Raw genomic sequence first — 24,231 nt, forward strand, 5'->3', positions numbered from 1 at the left:
CACACACAGTGCGTACCTCCTCTGTCAAGGATCCTGTGGGATTTTCATACCTGTAATTAACTGTTTTCCCTCATTTATCTGGTAAAGTTTCTCTCTAAATTAGCTGATTGCTGATCAGCATCTAAATGACAAATTGGAGAAGATGCCTCTCTGCAACTCTGTTTCTTTCCCCCAGATTCAGACCCAAACTAATGTTGTAAAAGGAGTTAATACTTCACTTACCTGTGAGAAAATATGCTGAATACTCTACCAGAAACTGGCAATTAGAAAAAAAATCCCTTTACACTCATCATAGTGGAAGAACTTCAAACAAATTGCTGTCAAAGATGATCTCATAAAGTTTAAATCCATTTTACTTCAAGTCGCCTTGCAAATTACTTTTTAATTTTATCCATAAAACTCCCGTATCTACTACAATGCTGGTTTATCCTCCTCTCCTGTGCCCGATTCTTTCATTTAACCAGCTCTGCAAAGCAACACAAGCATGAGCCTAATTATCATCTGAAAATCCGCAGAAAGCCAACCCAATTAACAGAGCAAAAAAGAAATAATGAAAAAAGGTCTGTCTTATCAGGCTAAATAAGAGTATAGGTGAGGCCATGTCTGGAGATGGGGAGAGTTAACAATGCACTGTTATTAATCATCTTGCTGTCTCTGAGAATGCAAAGCGCTGTAGCCAGGAAAGCAGCCTGATACTCTCATTTGAACTCTTCGCAAATCACAGCAGGAAACTTGTTCTGTAGTAGGCTAGTAATCTGCATTTAACCCGATATTCTAAGACAAATACAGCTTTACTGCCCTTAGATTGCCCACTAATGGCTGGCTAGACCTCAGTGCTCACCATTTTCCTGCAGCCTGCACCAAGTCAGGTGCTTAACTGGCTGCTTTGGGCATCTGATGCTTTGCGCAGTGCTGCTGAAAGCAGGTAAAGGCTTCTCTGGCAATGATTTGGGGCACAGGAATGTGTGGTGAGTGCTACAGAAGCACAGGTATCTCAGTATTATGAAAATAAATGGGTCATACACCGCTGAGCTAACAACCACACCACCCCCAAACTGGGCGTGTAATGACTGTGCAGTGCTCTGCCAGAGGGAAAGGAGCGACTTCAACAGCAGTGAAAACAAAACTGATGTGGTAAGATGGATTTTACTTTTCGCTGGTTTGGGTTAGAGAGAAAGTTGAGCTCACCATCACCCTCTCGCAGCATTTTATTTAAAAAAAAAAAATGCACAGTGGCAGCTGGCAGGCTGTCCTGTAGGAAGGTGGGGGAGCAGGCAGGACGCTGTCGTCCCCCCCAGGGGTGCACGGGTTGTCGCATCCTAGCGGCAAGGGGAAGTGCCATGGCTATGACTCAATGCCCTGGGCTGACACATGCAGCCCATCACCTGTGGCAGCAAAAACATCGTCTGCACCACACACATCATCACACAACAGCATCATCACACAGGTGACACCGAGTCAGCAGGCAAAGGACGGCTCTCCGAGATGGTAGGAAGACTTGTAGGTGCTGAACAGCTTGAGAGCGTCCCTGAGAAGAGAACTTGGGAACATGGTGGATGAAAAATTGGATATAAGTCAACGCTGTGTGCTTCCAATGGAAAAAGCTAATCATATCTCGTGCTGCATGAAAAGAAGCATGGCAAGCAGGGTGAGGGAGGTGATTGTGTCCCTTTGCTCTGCTCTCATGATACCATATTTGGAGCACTGCATTCAGGTCTGGACCCCCAGCACAAGGACAGTAGGCTGTTTGAGAAGGTCTAGAGGAGAGCCATGAGGATGATCAGGGGGCAGGAGCACTTCTCCTGCAAAGAAAGGCTGAGGGAGACCTTATAATGATCTTTCAGTACTTTAAGGTGGCCTACAAGAAAGCTGGAGAGAGACTTTTTAAAAGGGTTTGCAGTGAAAGGACAAGGAGTAATGAATTTAAGCTAAAAGAGAGTAGATTTAGATTACATGTTAGGAAGAAATTCTTCGCTATGAGAGCTGTGAGGCACTGGAACAGGTTGCCCAGAGAAGCTGTGGATGCTTCATTCCTGAAAGCATTCAAGGCCAGACTGGATGGGGTTTTGGGCAAACTAATCTAGTTAAAGTTGTCCCTGTCTACAACGGGTGGGATGAACCAGACAGCATTTATAAGGTTCCTTCCCACACAAACCACTCTATGCATCTATGAAGATGCTTTGTGGCAGCAGTGAGTGCAGAGCTCAGGAGGGCTGCCAGGGCAGGCTGCTGAAAGCCCCCATGGAGGGTGATGCCTGGAGCAGTGCACAGCTCTGCCTTGGGGCTGGTGGGCAGAGCCCACCACCTGCTGTGCCAGGATCAAGGCAAAAAAATGCCTTCTCTACCAGAAAAATGACACTTTCCCCTGACCACTTGTCAACCCTTGGACTTTGCAAGTACCCCTCAGAAAGCCAGCAGGCAGATTCCAATCGCCAATAAGAAAACATAACAGAAAATTCATGAAGTCCTTTAAGTAACATCACTGCTGCCACCAGTATGATGCAGAAAGCACTCTGACACAATAGTGACATGTGCCAATGTGAAACTCCTCAAAACACAGATGGCATAGCTCAGCACGAAGAGGAGTTGCCCATTCTTACAGATGTACCTCTGGGCATGGGGCAGCCCCTGTCAAGACAAAAGCCCACACCAGCAGTGCGGACACCAGCAGCGTCACACCAAGAGCTGAGTGACCACCTTTCCTTGCATCTTCATTATGCTTGAAGTCAGACATGAGTACTCCCAAAAAACTGAGCCTGAAAATAGAACAAGCAGCTCCATGCTACCACACAGAAACACAAATACCAGGATCAAGGGAGGCTTTCGCTTAAAAGTGAGATTTGGTGGCCGATACAATCACATTTCACATCGAATCCTAGTGGTGATTGCTACGTAGTACAAAGACAGGTGACCTCAGCAACAGCTGTGCTGCTTGGGAACATCACGGTTGGATTTGGTAACCAGAGTGATGAGTGTTTGGTAAGTAGATTTTCAAGGGGATGCAACTTCACCTTCAGAAAGCTGACTGACTGACTGAAGAAATTATCTGACCTTTCAGTACAGATTTAAAAAAAGACAGCATTTTTCCCCAGTCCCTGTAGTAGGCGGATGACATCAAAATCTGCATCTTCAAATTTTACATTGTTTATGTCTGCCTACAGATGGTTGCAAGACAAATCTCAAGAGTTCGGTTTTTTTTAAATTAAAATATTCTGGAGAACTCATACCTAGCAAATACGAATTTCGCTTGCAGAGGTTTTCTGAGTTTGAGTTTTGGGTGGGCTTTTTTTGGAACAAAGCACTTAGAGGTCCTTGCTGAATTCTCAGCACTGTATAAGTAGTACAAATTAGGACAATTTATTGCACTTGGATTGCCATTGATTGGTATGCTATTTTTGCCTCTTGTAGAGGAAAAAAAAACAGGTAGAACAAAGTGGGAAACGTAAGAATGGTGCTGAAGTTGCTGTGAAGTGCTGTGTGGCTCAGCAGTGGTGTTGGCAGGGCAGCTGCAGAGCCCGGCCCCAGCATCTGCTGCAGGATCGGTGAGAGCCCCAACAGAGCCTCAGCAGCCCACTGGTTGCTCCTTAGCCACTCAGCCAAGAGTGCAGCTTCTCCTCAATGCCTGCACTCCCTCATTATCCACATGGTCCGACCTTGCCATGATTACCTCCCAGGGGACCTGGAGAAATATTTTTTTTATCTTGGCACGTTCACTGTAACAGCATTCAGCAATCTGCTCTGTCAGAACGAGAGAGAAACCTTCTGCTTTAAATTAAAGCATCAATACATATTTTTTTAATGGGGATTAAATCTATAAGCATCCTGAGTATTACAAAAACTGAGTAATCAGTGGCAGGGAGGGAAGATACACATGCTTACAAAATATATGGCAGCTAGGGAGAAGCAGAAATGGTATGATTGTTGTTATAGATAGGTCAAGCTCTCTCCAACAGGGCTAATTAACAAGGGAAAATGCAGTTCTTCCGATCAGAATTGCTATAACAAAGTAATTGCTACAAGTAGAACTTGTTATTAAAAAGCCAGACAGCAGGCTTGTGAAGAACACTGGAATCAAGGCAGCACCTGATGGCTTGCCCTCACTGCCACCCCAAGCACAGCTGACAACCTGCGGGACCACACTGGAGCTTTCCAGGAGTCAGAGCCTCTGGCATGTTGTAGAGGCTTAGCCTCTTTCAAGTGCACAGACAAAGTAAGAATCAATATATAAATAAATAAGGAAGGCACACATTTTATGACAGCTTCTACAGAATTCTTTTGATTTTTCAATTTTATTTGGTCCTTAAACGTGATTTTTCTCTTGGAAATGGAGACTTCTGATTATTCACAACATGAGAAGCAGCAGGAAAAAACTGCCTATGCACTTCTACCAGATTGCTTTGGCTGTGGACAAGGAACGAGAGACTTCCACTTTCTATCTACTTCTTCAAGTCCACTAAAAGGATGCAATTTTTAAAGTCAGTTCATCTGAAAGGGTTTCTATTAGTGAATTTGCCAGATACCTAATTACAGGCTTTTCAAAAATCATGAGAAAAGCCTGCAAAACTGTTCATAAGGCGTCCAAATCCCATGGGAATGTTGCTAAGTAGGGCCAGTGAACAAAGCGTTGTTTCTGTCTGCCTAGCTGCTACAATTCTTATTTTCAAGTTTTCTTCCCTTAAGACAGAGGCAAAACGTGTTTTAAGGGAGATCCACGGTTCTCAAGCAGTCAGATGATGCTTGTTATCAGAGGCTTGATTAATAACTGCACCATTTACTGTCTAGCTCACAATGAAATGGCAAGACTCTCCCTTTTCTGGAAAATAGAATCAAATCAACACCTTCTAAGGCCTCCTTCACAGCAAATGTCATTTCTACCAACTCATCTCAACCCTCAACTCTATCCTTCTCAAATGCCTCCTATTTCACTATTATTTTTGCCAGGATTTGTCATACCAAAAGACATCTCTTCTCTTTAAAAACTGAGTTCCCATTAACAGTAAAAAACCTGTCACTTCTTTTGCAACATTTTTTGTTTTGAGCACTACTTTTAGTGTCACATAAGCAAAGTACCTCACATAAGGTATACTTCTCATAAAAATTCTGTCAATTCAAAATACAACATTTTTTTGAGAAGCAATTTTACAAATGTGTTCATAAGATTAAAAACAGTGTTAGCAAGCACCCAAGAAAAACTGACCAGAACTAGTGTGGTGGTTGACTTCACTATCCTGCTTTGATTAGTTATTATGCTGCATTGTATGCATTTATTACTGCAGTGAAAAAACAAGCAAAGGATGCCAACCTTGCTTATTTGACAAGAAAAAAACAGTTTGCTCTTTTACTTTCATTTGTAAACCTCCACATTCTCTCCCACCTTCCAGTGGTTTCAAAGAAATTCTTGGTCCTGCCTTTTTGCTGCTTGGTAGCTATGGCTCTGACACATTCAGAAGCCACAGTCAGCATAACAAGATTTAAGATCATCTCTGGGGTCACTGGACAGCAGATGTCCTTATAGAGGCGAGTACCACGCCTTGCACCAGCACGACCACTCATTCCCTGCATTCCTCTGCAGTCTCTCTGGTGGAGTTATCCGACCAGCTGCTGGCTGTCATGTGTGCCTGGTCAGGAGAGTGCACAGCACGAGCAATGTGGGATTTGAATGCATCAAGACAAGGAGCATTGCTGCTACTTAAAGGCAGCAGGGCATGACCCGAGCAGCCCCAGCTCTGAAGCTGGGCAATGGATTTTATGCAAGATTTCTCCTGTTCTCCATGTTTTCTCTTCTACTCTTAAGGCAGAACTGTTAGAGAGTTCAACACTATGAACTACAATTTTCTATCATCTTTAATTCAGGTGGCCTTTTGTGCTCCATAGCACCATCCAGAAGGAAAAAAAACCTCCCAACCACAATGAGATTTTGGTTTCACTCACAGACAAACAAACAAACAAATAAATGTTTGTACTGTACATTATTATAAATTTTATATATTATGTATATGTATATTATATAGACAAACATAAAAATAAATATACTATATATATATATATATACACTAAAATTGTGCTCAAGCCTTTTTCAAGCTTGGCAGCTGACGGGTGTCCCATCCTCTAAATTGCCCAGACCACCACATCCATGCCATCCTTGCAGCACTCAAAAGGCTTCTTGCACAAGTAGATCCCTCCCAGAAGGCCTAGGACTGTGGACAGATTAAAAAGGGTCAACCCATTTTCTCCCCTCTAGAATAGTGACTCTTCCCAGAATGAAGCTTCATGAAGCCTCAGAGAAGAATTTAGACATGATGGGGTGAAATGTGTGCTCTGCAACCTGGCAGGAAACATCTACTCATTCAACACACACAAGGAGTTAACATGCAGATTGTGGTGCTAGGAAGGTCTCCAGCTCCTTTTATCTCTAATAAATCTGTGCACAGCTTTCTCCAATCTACTACAGCCTTTACAGCCAAGCACATTTCTCCTACATCAAACAGACAATTTTTCTATGTCCATATGAACGGACATGCAGACATGCAATGTCCATGCAGTGTCCCTTCCTGAACGATGTGCAAGAAGCAATGGGATTTCACTGGCAACTACTAATAAAGCTGCAGGCTCCTGAGCCACACTACTAGCTAGGATAAACACCCTGTGGCGGCAGCATTCTTGATGCTTGTCACTGATGTATGTCAGCTCTGACTTTTGGTGGAGCAGCCAGCTCTGTGCCCCACATGGGAAGCTCACTGGAAGGAGATGGAGTTGACAGTGTTACTACTGATGCTTACAGAGCTCTTCAGGGCAGCAGTTGGAAAGGAGAAGCAACACAGCCCCAGGGCTTCTCCAAGGGAATCATTATGAAAACCATGGCAAAAGAGGAGGTTATGGGTTTCATGATGGGAAAAATACAAGGATGCCTATAGTCATGCTGCTGGCCTCCAAAATTACATAGAGTACGTGTGGCTTCAACCCAGTACACCAAGGTACGTGCATGCAAACATACAAAGTTGTGGAGAAAACATCTTAGGGAGATGGGATGAAGAGAAGCTATTTTAAGTGCCTTCTGCTAAGTCTTACTATGGCAGCAGAAAACGCTTAGAGAAGGCTTCAAAATGACAATCAGCACCCAAGCTGAATAGCAAGTAACTATTTCAACAGCAATTTGTTCACCACTTAATGTTTGCCATTTACATCCTTTACAGTATTTTTCTGAAGTACAATGTTTACTGCCTTCACCTTGCCTCCCAAGCCCATTTTTTCTTCTTTAAATAGAAACGAATTTGAGTCATGACTTACATGTAATTTTTCTAGGTTCTGTGCTGGCTAAATTGTTCTCACGATGCAGGGAACAGGATCAGCGGAGAAATTAAGAGGCTACAGCAATCCATTAAGAAGTGGCCCTCCAAAGCTTTGCAGGGCAATGTGCTGGCAACTCAGTCGATATCAACCTAAAATAAAACAAAGGCAGCCATTAAAAAATTCAAATATCAAATCTTTACAAAAGCCCTCCATTTTTTCCTTCTAATTCTGAAAACAATACAGGGACTTTGCCTACCTGTGCTACCTGGTGTAGGGAACCTGCTTTGGCAGGGGGGTTGTACTCGATGATCTCTGGAGGTCCCTTCCAACTCCTACAATTCTGTGTGATTCTGTGTGACTTTATTTTTAACATAGAAGGTTTTCATGTCAAACATGGCAATTACATCGTGTCCATTGCATATTTCTTGCCAGTAAACAGTAGTCACCTTATAACAGAGACTATGTTTTTTCTTGTATTAGTGTAGTGCCTAAACAAAATACCTCAGTGATCTAGCAGATCACACTGTAGATACGCTCATACTTGTGCACACATACTATAGAAGCTCTAGCAGCACACCAGAATGGCCTTTCAACAAAAGATGATCTAAGAGACTTCAGATTAACTAATACTTGTTTTCGTCAAGGCTTTGATTTTATCAAGGAATTTATGTTATTAACATTAAATCTGTCCCTTGGTTTCCATTTTATTCTGTGTAACTTCAGAGAAAAACAACCAACCACTAGTGCAGTCCAGTGTCCTTTGGTTAATGCAATGTGTGCCATGTTCCTCCAGCCATACTACAGGAAAGCTACTGCAAGCTAGTGTCAAAACAAAAACTGGAGAGAGTGCAAAATGTGCATGTTCCTATCGGCAATTCACCATGCTGCCACAGATACTCAAGGGCTCAGACCTCAGATCAGGCTAGGCTATAAGAGGAGGTGTAAGCAGCTGGAGAAAAGCATGGGAATGCTTGAATAGTATTGCTTTGACTGAAGGTGGTGATTGGGAGTGAAAAGATGGAGTATTTGCCTTTGAAGAGAAGGGGACAGCAGCCAAACAAGCAGTGCTACATAAGTACCTTCCCAGGATCACTGCAAGCGCTGTATCTGCAGAATTATAACAGCTCATGCAAGATGTAAAAGAAGACAGATAAAAACTATGTTTAGATTTTTTACTAAAATCTATTGTTATTTTTATGCAATTTGCAAAATTAACCTTCCAGTAGCAACTCTCGTTTTTTTTTAATATTTACTGATTCCAGAAACAAGCCAAAGAATAACACAAACTGCACATCGAAAGCAAATTTGTATTTTTTTTTAAATAAGTATGCAGATCTTGATTTTAAAAGTCCAGTACTTTCCGAACGTTGATGTGACAACATTCTACTCTGAGCCTTGTAGAGAACTGGATCACTTAAGAAAAGTAGGTTATTTCTTCTGGATGGCACCCGTCCAGGTGATTTACCAACAGATGATCAAAATTCTGCTATGTTTAAGCATTACCTATAGAGGTACTTGAAAAGAATCGTGAGGCTACTCTAAGAAAGCAATGCTTGCATCTCTTTAGTTTATGTAATTTTCTCCAACCGGGCATAACATTCATTGACAGACTGTAAGAGGACAAAATATTTATGGTTACAAATATACATTATCTAAATTGCCTATAAAACTAAAAATATAAACTGCAAATCTGTTCAGCCGTAAATCATTGGTACAACAAAAATAACTGCCGTTTAGTCAATGGCCAAAGGAATAAAATCAGGGAAGCGTCTGTATTTTCAAGGACAAGTTAGTTTTCTGAGCTAAAACCGCACTTGCCACGGCATATCAGAAGAAAGAGAATAAATAGAAGTGGGGGAGGAGGGAAACAAAAAAAAAAGAGAGGGGAAAGGAAGACTCGGTGCCACACTTTTCTGAGAAGGTGTGATTGATGTTCACTGCTGTAAGAAAGCATGAGGCTACATCCCAAACATTTCATTCCCTTCTGCAAATGTCTCGCTGCATATCTCTCCCCATGTCCCCTAGATATACTTGTCCCACACAAGATGATCCAGACAGCATCAGGTTTTACACATGATCTAAAACATAAAAGCAGGAATCTCTCGGCTGAGGGGTCAGTTTAGGGTAGAATGAAACCTAACCCCCACCTACGTTAAACACGAAGGCTGCTTCATGCTTTCCATTTTCTAAAAGTATTTCCTTTCCAAAACATGACAATTACTAAAAGCATAAAAAGAATACATGAAAATTGAGCTTATATGAAATGATGAGCCAAAAGCACATCCAACGAAGAAAAGATTCAGCATTTAAAATGCTGGCTGGCCAGGCCTGAAGCCCAGGAAGAGCTGGATCCTGTGCAGGATGAAGATGCACTCTCAAGCCTTGCTCAGAGCCCAGACCTGTGCATGTGGGCCAGATGCAACTGGATCACAAGAGGCCACAAGATCATTCCCCAGTGCCAACTCCAAGACTCACCTCCTGCAGCAAGGTGAACACATGAAAACCTTGTCTTTATTTTAAAAAGAAGCATCTGCCTTCACAGATGCAAAAGAATGTTAATAAAATAACACTTCAAACAAGACATTCTAAGCTTTTCTTTATCCTTTAACTTACACATTGTAACAACCTCTTGCACATTTTTGAAATATGTTATATTTTTTCCCCTTTCTTTAGAATGCCAGTGTAAAGGAAGATGCACCAGACACCACCTCTAGAAGAGGCAAGCATGAAGCTAAAGACATCTTTACTGCTTGGATTTTTGTTATGCAGTGGGTATGTTTCAAAGAGAGGTTGTTAGTGTGAAACAGCAGGAGCTTTGATGCTTAAGAGGAGGAAAGCTGATAAGTTCTTCAGTTTGCAATGAACAAAACAAGAAAGGCAATTTTAGAAGAGCAAGATGAATACACCTGGGTATTGCTCTGGTTAGTGGGAAACATTTTTCAAGCCCAGAAAATAGTGCAATCATGCATCAGAAAATCAGAGAATTTGGGCAGACAGTGAGGGAGGTGAGTAACACACAGCTGGGTTAGCTTACACACCAACTTTCACAACACAGACACAAAAAATGACGGCTAAATGAAATGAGCCCGTGTGACAAGATGAGCTGGTATGCTTCTCATAGGCAGGAGAAAACAGTTTTTAAGGAAGGCTGCACACCAGAGAACAGGAAGAGTGAGCACAAATGTGTAAACAGAATCTGTGTTTTTTAAAGTCTTGTTGCACTTGATGGAGCACAATGTTTGCCACAGAAAAGCATGTAGAAACCAGTTCCAGTCACACCAAGGATCCCTGTCTGTTACATGCAATGAGAGATTAGCAAACATGCTTTCTTTACATTTTGTATGTTTTCAAGTGAAGCTGAAGAATGCTTCTTTCTGGTTGAAACAGCTTCGGTGTAACATTTGTATTTTGCAACTGCTGGAAGGATTGCCTGAGGCTGAGAAGGCACTTTCAATCCTCCTGACATCTAGTATGGGATCTCTCCTGAAATCTGTAAATTAAACCCAAGATCATCTTTGTAGCTACACCAGAAAACATGCACAGCCTGCTTCACCTATCAGTGCATTTAATTTATTCCTGGTAACTCTCATGGTTCTACCAAAGAGAAGCAGAACACCTGTCCATTGCTCACATTGTGCTCATGTGCACAGTGCTGAGCAGGGAGGCACCATGAGGATCATCTCTGCTACACAAGATCCCCACACCTGAGCTGGCTGTGTTCAGATAATAGCAGAGCCATGGGAGCAATCAATCTGGCTAGAAACCACAACTGAACTCATCAGGAGACATAGAGCTGACTGGATGAAGATGAAGGCAGTTTTTGTTGCTCTGTGCTGGCAGGGGAGTCTTCCAGTCTGCAAACTGGATTTTCCCCAGCTGCACTTAACAGTGCCAATAGGGCTTAAGTGGAAAACCCTCAAAGGGCCCAGGGATGTGTGGGGGGGGGAATTTTTGACTCCATCCTGTTCTCTGGTTGCTGTTAACTCTGACACATCAGGCAGGTTGTGCTAGAAGAGGTGGGTGGGAGACTGAAGTTTGAAGATGGTACTGCATGAACATTTAAGACGTCATGTAAAATGTGACTGACTTTAATACTGAAATATACTTTACTTAAAATAAAGCCACCACTGAAAACATTTCACCTTGGTAGTATGACCTGTGAAAAGATGGCTAGATGTAGAAGGAAGTTAACAGATTCATTGAGACAACTCCCAAACAACATGTTACCAAATGACACAATCTGATTACTTACGCCTCACACAGCAAAGTACTAAAAATCCAAAACAGATAAAACCAACATATGATAGAAGTCAGATTTGCATTAAATATGATAAAAATCCAGGCTTCTGACATATTCCTCCTTAAAGATTTTGGTTAACAAACATGTGAGCTGGACAAAATATGATGGTTCAGCGATAAGGATTAAATTGCTGTCACAGAATCTGCAGCCTCTGAAAATGATTGTGGATTTGCTAGTGCTCAATCTCTCGGGTAAGGATGCTTCCCATGGTGGCACTAAATGACGCAGTTCACTGGATTTATGCCCCAATGCATGTGAACCACAAGAATTTATGCCTGTCCTATTGAAAGGGTGCTCCCACTCAGTGCTTGAACAATTATCTCAGTCAGACTTTTACCACTAATTTCTTTTTAAAAATGCAAAATGAGAAAACAGTTAACATGCTGAATGAAAGAACAGGTCACAGTTAACCACAAAAACTCTCCAACAAGGTTCAGCATGTGGGAAACAGATAAGTAAACGCTGTGAAAGATGAACAATATTTAAGTATTAACACTTTTTCTTTTTTTTTTTTTTTTTTTGAAAGTTTGTCTGGCATTTCCACTGGTTTTCCTCTAAGCTCTATTACAAAAATAACTATGTCTGACTCTGACTGGAAAATATGGCAATAGCTCAACATTGCTCCCTTTTCCTTCGTATTCAGGAAAAAATATACCATCTCACAACTTCAGAGAAAGTGATTTTCAGGTGACTTCTGACCAGGGTGAAGTCAGAGGAGCATTCATCAGCTGAGGAAGTTCAGTCTAATAGTCATTAGAGTGTGAAATGAAGACAGACATACTTAATGTTAGGTAAGAAGAAACAGACAGTCTTTCTCTAAGATGCATGTATGGTCCCCTGTGCTCTAGCACAGAGCGAAAGAATTATATTTCAGCTCATACAAATGCTGAACAAAATAACTGCACATCAAACTGTAAGGTAAATGGTGCCTAGTTTTCTGGCTCCAGCAGTGACCACATCATCTGAGCAGACAGGTGCTGCTGAAAGACAAAGGCTCTTGAACAGTCTATTGAACTTGACCTTGATTCCTCCAGAACCCATCTCCCTTTCAGATCACCAACGCCACAAAGTAGAGGCCAAATACCACTCTTCCCTCTCTGAGATGGTAGAGACCATTTCAGCTTGCTACAGCAAAAAGAAGCAAAAGAGTCATAGCAGACACAGTGAACCTCGTGCATCTCACACCGCCCTGAGATGCAGAGCAGCAAAAGGTGTGCCTGACCCCAAGGGCTTTCTTGGAGGATGATTCTACATCTCCATGCCAAGCAAGCGGAAGTCAAAAGGAATTAAAATGCTTTGTGGCTTATTTTCACTTGCCATTACAGAAAGAAGAAATGAAGAATCACAGTGGGAAAGGGGTTCAAAAATACATTCCCTCTCATGTGAACTCAGGTCTGTTTAATAAGAAAAGCCAGCAAGGCTACACACAGTAATGTTGAGAAAAAGGAAATGGTACTTCATGCTCACCAGAGTCATAAATCTTGCCAGTAAGTCTCTAACAGCAAAACAGTGAGTAGGGGAATTTTTATACGCAGATAATTAATCGTGAGCTGCTATCAGGCTTACTGTGCCACGCACACAGCGTGCACAGCTCCGCCGCATGCCGCCTCCTCAGCGCTCCAAGCACAACCTCGGGTATGGCTGCTGCCGGCTTCACCAGCAAGTGCATGGTCTGAACTCTCAGAAATGTAAAAAAAATAATGTGCAGTGGAGATGGGTATTTCTATCCACAGAAATCTTTTTGCAGGGAACCCATAAAGGTTTTTTCAGCTGGGAAAAATAACTATTCTTATGACATTGGCCCCTCTGCCATGTGGAACAGGATGCAGATGAAGAGCTTTATCCCAGCATAAACATCCTTGTCCTCTGGTGTGGATACCACTCACAGACACTGCAGAGCAAGCAGGTTGGTCAGGGAAAAAGCCACCACAGCAGAAAAAGAAAACATGCACAGGGAAAATCATGAGCCAGAAGGAGCTGCAGGGAACTCAGAAGGACTGGAATCACCAGGCCCTTCTTGCCATCTCTGGCAGGGATGATGCAGCTCATCATGCCCCTCTGCCAGCTCTTGTTCCTCGACATCATGTTTTGTTTCGGAGTGCAGCCAGGCACTTCCACTAACAACAGACATGAGGGAAAGCTCCACCACATCTCAGTCAGACCGCACTTCCAGTTAAAGAAAAGCCTCTTTTCGGTTTCTAGATGAGAAAGTAGCCAGGGGCAGAAGTGCCAGAGAGCGCACTAGGCACTCCTGACGCTGCCTCAAAATGGAACGACTTCGTCTAGAGGAGGTTGGGGTGCCTTCATCCCCTGAAGATCTCCCTCTGGGGCCCATGTTGGAGAAGGGCATGGAGAGAACAGCATCTTGCTTTTCTAAGACCGGCTGTGAGAGACTCAGCTGAGCAGGGAGAGCCCAGCCCTTCCACATCACAATCTCCTTTCTGCTCATCTTCTATACTCACTTTCTTCCCCTAGCCCTGTGCAGTTGCACTACACTGCTCAATTGCACTCCTCTGTTGGTCCAAAAGAGCTGGAGACTGATAAAACTATGGGGTAGGCCAGCTCCACCATCCTTGCACACTCCATCTGTGCAGAGTCAAGCAAGCACTCTCCAGTCCAAGGCTCGGTTCTCTTGCTACTATATGTTAAACCAGTAGATTCGTATGTATTTACTGCATTAAACTACAATTATGCTTTTTTAAATCGTTCAGCCTAATGGTATGCAGCTGCCACAGAAATCCTATATACATCACAAGCTCTCTTTGAGCTGATTAGCTGGATAAGAAACCATAGCCAAAAGACATGAAAAGATGGGTCCAAATTTAAAACTCTCAGATGAGCAAAGAATTTCATTCAAAGAACTGTGTGAAGGAGGTGGAAGGAAGGCTCACAGCACAAGTGAAGGTTTTGTTTACTACTGATATAAACAGATGAAACACTCTCTGTCACTGGGCTTAAGGATCAACGCACAACAGACTCAAAGCGCTGCTGATGGGTATTACAGCTGCTGCACAAATCTGTGTGAATGCCAGTATTTGTGTGCTTTTGTTCTGGATGAGAACTGAGGGACAACATACCAAGGAAGCTAACTTTATGCTGAAACAACCTCCTTGTGATATAAAATAGCTTAAAGACGACAGCCCCTTCAATTGAGCTGCTGCTGCTCAGCGTGTTTCTTTGGATAGCAAAGTATTGTTTTTTTTTTCCTTAATTCAAGGCAGCTCCATGCATTTACATTTATTTGTAGCATAATGTTTACTATTCTAATCAGAACATTCAGTAATCTTGTCTAGATGTTTTATTATTAATTGGTACACCCCCCACCCCACCCTAATAATTATCCTCTGGAGAGGTAAACAATTCAACATCAGTTACTTTAGTTAAAGCCATGAATATGCATTATTTATTTATTTAGGTAAACAGTAATTAAGAAAAATCACCCAGATTGTCTTCTCTTTGAAATGAGTACTACTTCACTAGCCCTGCCATGGGAATTGCAAGTCCCTTAAGCACATATATCACTTTGTTTTCCTCTGCCATGATTCTCATTTGTGGGCTTCGGAATGCATAACAGCAACCAAGGAAACAGCTCCTATGTTGTCTAAGGCTATGTGGTGAGTCCAGAGCATCCAAACTCACTCTCAAGGACAAACAGCAGGTGCCCAGATGCCGACAGAGAGGAAAGCAGAAATACTGTGGGTGCAGAATGAGGACAAGAACACAGATATGGGTTCCATCCTCCCTGTGGTATAAGCACAACTCTCCTTTCTTCTTAGCCTTGTGCTGTTAGGATATCCATAACCCAATGCACTGATTTCCAAGTATTTTTTTTGCAGCAACCTCCCCCACTAACACCAAAAAGCTGACAGTACAAGGGGCTCTCTGTGCTAATGGAGTAAGCATCCAGCAGTGAAACACAATCTGCACTGCAAGAGGCAGGGCAACATGTAACTAATGGAAACATTTGGATTTATTCATGCTGGAGGAGAGAGATACCCTTGTATGCCGTATATATAACTTATACATTGGGTAATCAGCAGCTGAGCTGCTCCATTTGACTCCACTAGTGTGGATTTCTTCCTTAATATTACATGACCTCAAATATTCCAACATCCTGTCCTGTCTAATACTTCCACCAACTTCTACTGAACGCTGTGACAGAATCAGACAGCACTACAGGCAATGAAACCATTCACGGGGAACTCATTGTTTTAAACCAAAAATTAGACGTGTCAGGCAGTCCTGACAGGGTTGATCATATAGCCTAAGGATTGCATTGGCAAGCACTACAAGAAGAATCAGAATGTCTCCCAAAGACAAAGGGATTTTCGCATATCTAAAATTAATAAGTAAATAGATAAAGCTGCGGTCTGGGCTTTGTTTCAGTTTTCAGAGCCAATTTCCGGCCACCGTTCAGAGAAATGCTTTGCATTTCAATTTCTGAGTCACTCATTTTTACAAGTGCACTTGCTGGAATTACTAAGCACGGGATCTGATCAAAATATTCTCTTCTGAATCAAAGATCTTTTCAATTTTATGGATGCACACGGATCAATGAACTTAATGCTGTGACTGACATCCTGGCTGCTTGTGGGTACAGTCCTGATATGATGCGATTGGTCATGGAAGCCCTCTCCCACCTGATGCCCAATGTCCACTCAGGAACAAGGAGGTGTTCTCCATTCTGCACAAAAACAGCACATGCTGACATTGGTTTCCTGGATTGTGATCACAAAATGATATACGCTTCCAGAAGCAGGTTTGAACATCAGGTGTAAATGAAAATAATTCCTGAAAAGAATCTGTTCTGAAACCGAAAATCGGAGACCGCCGCAGTGTTGTGCCTAAGTTGAGTCATCAGTTCCCTTTACAGCCTAATAATTGACACTGCCTTGATCAGAATGACTGATCCGAATGTTGCTTTGTGTCTGAGTGTGTGTGTTTTTTTGGTGTTATTTTTTCTTTTACATGTAAACAAGCTGCCTGTCAGCTTACAAGAGTATTTATGTTTGCCAGATCATGGGAAATATCTGTCAAAAGCAGATTTCAGTCTCTCCAGTCAACTCGTTACAGTCTGAATCAGGCTGTACTACAAAGAAACCAAAACCAGGTCTTGTTACAGAAAGAATACGCTGCCAACTCTCAGTGGAAGCACTGATTTTATTGCATTTTCTTGGCATTAAATGCTACAAAGGGTTCCCTCCTTCCTCTATGGGACTTCTCCCCCCAAAATAGTCTTCTCTTTTCCCCTCTCTCTGCACTTTTCTGAAGTGAAGTGTCTTATGGGAAGAGACTGATATAAGAAGAATCATGGTGCAATGAAGTTTCAGAGCACACTGATTTCCCATCTTTTGACACTAGTACTCAGGTAACAGTGATTCCCAATGGAGGGATTCCCTTTCTGACACTACCAACAAACACATACTCTCACACGTCTACCTTCCTCAGGCTACACCTCCCCAAAATAAGCCATTTCTATGATTAATTATTTTCACATCTTCCAAACAAGCAAAGATCAAGTGAGACCGCAAATGCCTCTAGTGGCATTTTCTAAAGCAAAAGTGACACAAACAGGGCAGTTCCTTCTACCAGGATACAGATGACACTCGACAGCCACACTGTGGGTCACTGCCAAGTAATCTGCCTGGAACAGTAACATCATTAGAACAGAGGAATCAAAAAGTGAAAAAGGTATGAGACCTAAAAAGAAAGAGGATTCGGCTACAGTATCAATATGAAAATAGAAAAGAAAGGACTTGGGCAGGAGCACTAGGCTGACCACACAGATCAGAACTGAAAGCAGAGCTCGGTTAAATAGAACAATAATTTATAGATTATGGGGCAATATTTGAAAAATTTAACAGTAGATAAATGGTCTGCACTGCTGATGTGATGCCCAGATCCTCCCTATACTTTGGAGAAAATGAAGGAGGACCCATCTAAATGAAGACTGCATAGAGTAATACAATGATAGCTATTAAAGCAAGGAGACAGAAAAAATCTAAAATTGTCTTGCAGAAGAAAAGATGGAACAAAACGATAAAAAGGGGAAAGAAAATGATTTACGGGCTGGAGATGACATTACATTTTACTTCCCTAACAGTGGTACACAACTGGACTTGAAACTAAGAATATCTGCAAAACACTATACTTTCTCTCTGTCGAGTTTGACAGGATATGGTAGATTTAAATAAAAGTCTTGCATTTTAAATGACAAATTAAAAAAAATCGTAAAGCAAGAAATTTACAAGCTCTTCTGAAGTAAAAAATTACTTCATAGATATACTTATGAAACAAAATGGTGAGAATACTAAACAAGATGCAATCTCACTTGTGATTTAGAAATGATGTCCATAAACTTACAGTTTTATCCATATTCAGCACAGAAACCAAGTGTCATCAACTTTGCAAAATATTTGGATAATCTTGTATTTTTATGAACAGTGCTTTCATCTGTGTTAGTTACTCCGGAGAGAGAAATGGAAACACATTCCCAAAATATGAAGAGACACAGTATTTTGGTTAGATATAAGATGACTGCATTTGGCTAGCACTGGTTTTTATCTTTCCGACCTGGAATAACATCTGCCTTCAACTGTAATTTTTATCAACTCTTTGAAGTTTTATTACTCCAAGGTACAAGGGTGGCAATGTTCAGACAGAAGAATGGAAATTAAAAGCACTTTGCACTCTCAAGCAAACCAGTAAAAAATCCTACTTAGTTCAGGAGTTGCCAATACTAACAAAATGTTCATTGTCTGGCACTGCATGTGAGTAAGTAGTGTACGAAGCTGCATCAGTGTTCTGACACATGTCAACTGGGCAAAGTTTGTAGGGTTGCTTGTATCTGCCACGGTAGCTTTTTGGTTCATTTTGAACCATCTCCTGAACGTCAACATGAAAAAAATAAAGGCATGGCAGACAAGGCAAAACAGAAGCATTTCAAAAAGAAAGATTACTGAATGAAGAAAAACTGTATGCTAAATGTCTGTCTAGTTCTCTGCATCAGCTTAATTCAAACATAAAACTTGGACACTTCATTTATTTTCTTCTTCAGTTTCATGCCCTCTGCAAATAGAAGTGTAGTTAGTGTCAGCTCACTTCTGTAATGAAATTCTTTGCTCTTCTCCTAAGAACCATAGTATAGCCATGGAGAAGAGCTTCTATTTCCAGTTCTCATGGCTTTTGGTGGTTTTTGTTTTATTTTTGACTCATATCACTGAACCTGCCTATTCTGCCTTGATTACCTTGTTTTATTACTCTCTGCAGCCCTGGCATTTGTTTTAATTTTTGTAAAAAAATAGGGAGTTGCATAAAGAATGATTAATACTGCAAATGCTGTAACAAGCAATATTAAATATTTTACTGCTTATATAGTCAGCATGCCAGAACCAACAAAATCAATTATTTTGGTCTGAAAGCATATTTCTCCTTTCCTGTTTGCAATGGTGTAATCTTGACAGAAATATCTGAGAAAAGAAGAATAGCACCAGGTGAGAACAGCTAATAATGTACAGTCAAGTTTGGGTCAAGGGCTACGGCTTGGGAAACATCTCTCGGAAGAGTAACAATGCTTGTGTTCTCAGAATGTCACAAGGATACTGGGCACACAACCTACTAGGCCATCATCCCAAATTACTAATTACCTGCGCCATGTTCTCATCACACTGAAAAAGTCTCTGCTTTTTCCTGAAGTTCTGTAAGTGAAAAATGAAATTGAATGCTTTCCCATTTGATCAGAGTGGCTTACAAAAACACTTTAATAAATACTTGGGCAAAAAGGCTTTTTGTTATTACAGTATAGAGTCATAAAAGCCAATACATGATAGCCAGTGGGTATTTATATGCAGAAATTGGCCCAACAAAGCTTCCTACTTGGTAAACAGTGAGAGGATGTTCTGAATAAATATTTGTTTTCCCTTATTTATTTCTACACTGGGTGAGGCAAGACAAGAGGATGTTTAGGCACTGCTCTGACTTCAGATTTTGATCTTGTGAACAATTTGGTCTGTAAGGTTACAAGGCTTTTAATCTCCCATACATCGTGGATTGTGCTATCGTCACTATCATAATGAAACCAGACAGAGCTTACTTCCCATTCCCCAACCCCGACACCAGGAGGGCACACTGAAATGAGAAAGTTAGTCATGTAAAACTGAGTAAAGAATGCTGCACAGTGTGTCAGACACTCAGCTTTGCCCATGTGTGAAACAAGACTGCTGGAAACTATTCCTGCCAACATGCTGCGAGGATGGACAGGTCAAGAAGTGGCATAACCTCAACTGTCAGGATCAGAAGATGTGATTTAGCTTGTCCAGGCAAACGCGGACGACAATCCTTGAGCTTTTCTATGAGTCCTTCTGCTCTAGGCACAATTAGATTTTATTGAACCATAATCCTAGATAAGTATATTGAATCTTTCAGCTGAAGTCAATTACAGTGTGTTAAATGGCAGGCTTCCCGATTTCCAGGAAGAAAATCACTTCTTGTGTGAAAGACTAAGTTACTTTGACAATTAGATACTTGTAGCTCAGACATGGGGTTGAAACAGCAACAGACAACTAAGCAATTGCCAAGCTTTCAGGCACCGCTCCTTCAGAGCTATAAGGAGAGCAAATTCCCAGGATTTCCAATTGGTAAAGAAAAAAGTACTACAAGCAGAGAGGAGATGGTCAGCAGCAACAGCAGCAGCAGCAAAGTTCAAGCACAGCCATGTTTTCTCAGGGCTGGGGATGGAGTTAACCAGTCTCTGAAGGGATGATACATCACTCTTCCCGCGACTGAATATCTTCACATTTAGATGTTTAAATTAGATATAGCAGCCGACCCAGAGGGGCAATGCTTCTCTCCAAATGGGAAGCTGGTTCTTTATTCACCTAAAATGGGAGTACCCTGACCTAAATCAACAAGGCTGCTCACAAGTCTCTCCATGAGAGAGGGAAAACTAGTGCAATGAAATAAATGGTGGAGAAATATAAACAGGAAAGCAATTTGACAAACAGTTGGTGAAGATAAGCCAAATTTCCCAAGGAAAAGATTGCCATTCAAAAGTAAGAAGCAAGCAGAGAAGGGAAGACTTTGGAGACAGAGAACTGGTGGCAGAAAAACATCTGGGATAGTACAGATCTCAGAGGAAAGCAGGGGAGGCATTTCTGTGTCCATGGGAAAAAGACTGAAATACATAATGGATGGGAAGGTTACACAGGTTCCAATGAAGAAGATCTCTCATTAACCCCAGCAACTCCAAGAATTGAGGGTCAAGTCAAAGGAAGGTTTGCAAAAACATGGCCAAAACAAAAAGAAGGTATAAAGAAGGTGGGAGGACAGAAAACAGAAACAGCTGTCGTAGCAGAATCAAAGAGAAAACAAAAGGTGGATTTGGTCAGAATGAAAACCTGTTTGTAGTTTCATGATCTTGTCAGTGGCTAAAGAAGAGCATTACTAAGGGGGGAAGAGAAAGAAAGTACAGAGCTCCACACCGTCTTCCCAGAGAAAAATAATTCCTGTAAATGCTGAGAAAAGTTTAAATATCAACCCACATGAGATAAAAGGACACATCAAAAGGCATGTGACTTGTCATTTCTGATTCCTTACTCAGAATTAGCATCCGTGTGAGATTCATATTGAAATCACTTAAATGAATATTTGCCTATTAGGGACTTGAGTGGAGGAGCAGAAGGCTAACTGTAGTGCTAGTGCTAGTACTGAGATACCCTCATCATGTGAAAGCAACAATGTGCCAATGTACATCTTGCCAGGAGGCCACGAGGTGACGGATGGCTCCCTCATAGTGCCTTTTTCAACAGCTAAGGGTCACTTCAGGTAACCTGCTGAAAAGGCTCAAGCATTTTCCAGTTTCTTTCTTACACACACTCATATTTAAATGTCAAGAGATCTCTGTGTAATTCAGCAGATGACAGAATCTGCATTTCTGATCCAGTTGGGTTTGTGTGGGTCGTGTGTGTCAAGCAGATAAGAATGACTCAAAGCTAGAAGGAGGCAGACCGTGAGGAGAAAGGTGAGAGACAAGGAATATTCCAACTGCTTGCTGCTGCACAGGGACAGCCAAATTCCATGACAAACAGATCGGAAAGATCCAAAATAGAAAAAAAAAAATCACTAAAACCTTTCTAGATCTGAAAATCCCTTCTATCTACTCCCAGAAAGTAAATAACAGAAGCACAGGCCATTTTTCTTTGTGAGGAAGCTCATACTTCTCACTCGAGTCCCTAGGCTGGCTCTTCCCATTGCAACATTCATGTTTTTAAAAGCACCAGTAGGCTGCACCTTCACGGCACACCTCCGGAAGGGAGGACGACGATCTCTGTTTTAAAAATGAGGAAGTCAGTCATGGGGCAGATGAAAAAGATTGCCTGAGAACACACAGGAAACCTGTGACCAAGGCGGGTAAATGAACCCAGACCATGAGTTCCAGTTGGGTGCCCTGTCCAAGCTGGGTGGCCGACAGACTACCTTTTCTACTGGAGCTCTAAAATTTCAATTTGGTGTGTTGTTTAATGAATGTATTTGGGTTTTTTTTCATTTGTCTAGCCACTACGTTTCATTTCACTCACACTTCTGCTTTGTGGAAGCTTTTTATTCTACTTCTTTTTTTAATTTGGCTTTAAAAAGCCCACAATTGAATATTAAACAGAATTTCACCTTCAGTATTTCACCTTTTCCCCCACCAGCATCAGCTTTTCTCTAGCTCTCAGTGTCTCAGTGTTCTTTGTGCATTCTGTGCTAATAATTATGGCCTGATCAAAATATATCAGTGATTTTCTAAAGTATTTTCATAGTTTCCATGAATTACAGCAAATGTTTGCTGCAAACATCAGTGTTGTGAGACAACAGAATAGATTTAGTGGGAAACCAAAGCAAGGAGATGCACAGAAAAGCTATATTCCAAAGTAGATTCTCCAGCACTGCTAGGCATTACAACAAAATGAGCAATCAGATGAAGAAAAGCTACCAGTAAGCCATTGTATGAAAATATTTTACCAGTTTGACTGAAGAATCACTGTGTAAATGTGAGCAGTGTACTTACAGTCAGGGTACTGCATCTAACTAGTCTTTCTGATGGGTGAGAACAGTGTTCCTCCATGATTGGTGCTTTAATTGATATTTGAAAAGCTCGTAAAATCTCTTATTAAAAGGCACATTATATACATTTCTAAGACAAAGTTCTGTAGTATTATATTATTTGTTACAAGACAAACCATTATTTCATAAAATAATTCACACTCTATGAAACACAAAAATTCTCAAGATACAGAGAGGAAAAAACTAATTTTCATGTATGTGTAATAACCAACATAGTAAGAAAGAAAAAAAAGACTGTAGATTTTTGTCAGAAAATGTTGAAAAACCACAAAATTTCAAAAGAGCCCAAAATGCTATTTTCAGCTTATCTGGATGCAGCCCAAACCTTCCACAACTAACCAAGGTGTATCAGAAGAATGTCACCATTCCACTTTCACCACAGACTGTCATTAACTTTTGCCCACTGTGCAGCCAAGGTTGTCAAGCCCGACAAAATAACCTAAGACTTTTATGCTTAAAGCTCTTGAGCAGCTGCAAAAATAACCTTCTAAAAATATTTAATAGTTAGTCCCACTCAGCAGCTGGAAAAACAATTACTGATTGAAAACGTCAGCATTTGATATTACTTAATATTTGGGTTAAAACTATCTGTGAATCATAATTAACATTTCTTTTTAACTATTTAAAAGCACACATTTGTTCTTTGAGGATTCAAAGAGAGACAGTATGTCCCTCTGGCCTTCTGACACCATTAAAGAGACTAATGCAGTTGAATTCAAAGGACGTGAGGCAGAAAGCCACAGTGGTGTAGTGAGTCCTTCAGGAACCTGGTAGAAACAAAACTGCACAGCAGCCTCAGTAGTATGCCATGGGACACCGAGTCTGATCTGGGCATACAAAGCAAGCAGTGACTACCTCAGGGTCAATTAAATAAATGCTCCTGGTGCCTCTGGGACTCAAAAGCCATAACATACAATGAATTAAAATACAGTGTTAACAGCAAGAAAACCAGAGGTTCCCTGTAAAACATCCTTTGATGCATACAGACAGCTGTACAGCAGGGCCAGGACATAGCAGGCTGCCCTGCTGGGACGCCTTGCAATGCTGTACAGGAGAAGACCAGAGGCACTTGTGACCCCCAGGGTGCTTCCCGTGCTGAAAAAATCAGCTTGGGTTGTGATTTAAATTCCAGCATCACACAGACCGTGTGCAGGCAAGATGCCAAAACCAAACATCTTGTCTTTTTCCAAATTTCTACAGAATTTTCCCAAAGCAACCCCCTGATTTTCTGTCCATTTGCCACAGCACAGGTAATCCATAATTCACAACAACCACATCTTTCTGAACTTCTACTCTTGTCCACCCATGTTGAATTAAACTAAGCACAGGACTTGCAGACCAATGGTGAGAAGACAGTATGGGAACCTGACAGAGCTAGTCAAAGATTTTTGTGACACACACTCACCTAGAGAGCAATCCAGGTGTGTCAGTTGACTACACAGAACAGAAATCAACAAACAAGAAACCTACTCCATGAAATCTGCTTTCAATTGCTTTACCATTGGGTTTGAAAGACTCTGTGATTAGCACATTAAAAA

At 41.5% G+C, this 24,231-nt stretch overlaps 1 protein-coding gene across 2 annotated transcripts in view; it reads right to left on the bottom strand.

Moving 5' to 3' along the window:
• Positions 1 to 24,231, bottom strand: part of BACH2 (BTB domain and CNC homolog 2) — a 182,590-nt gene that overhangs the window by 74,821 nt on the left and 83,538 nt on the right. For both annotated transcript variants that reach the window (XM_052676992.1, XM_052676146.1), the window contains one exon: positions 7,288 to 7,439. The gene's annotated coding sequence lies outside the window, so the exon portion shown is untranslated. The remainder of the gene's footprint in view (positions 1 to 7,287; positions 7,440 to 24,231) is intronic.

Source organism: Tympanuchus pallidicinctus, unplaced genomic scaffold (assembly GCF_026119805.1).
Source record: "Tympanuchus pallidicinctus isolate F22 unplaced genomic scaffold, pur_lepc_1.0 scaffold1, whole genome shotgun sequence".
NCBI classification, from domain to species: domain Eukaryota; kingdom Metazoa; phylum Chordata; class Aves; order Galliformes; family Phasianidae; genus Tympanuchus; species Tympanuchus pallidicinctus.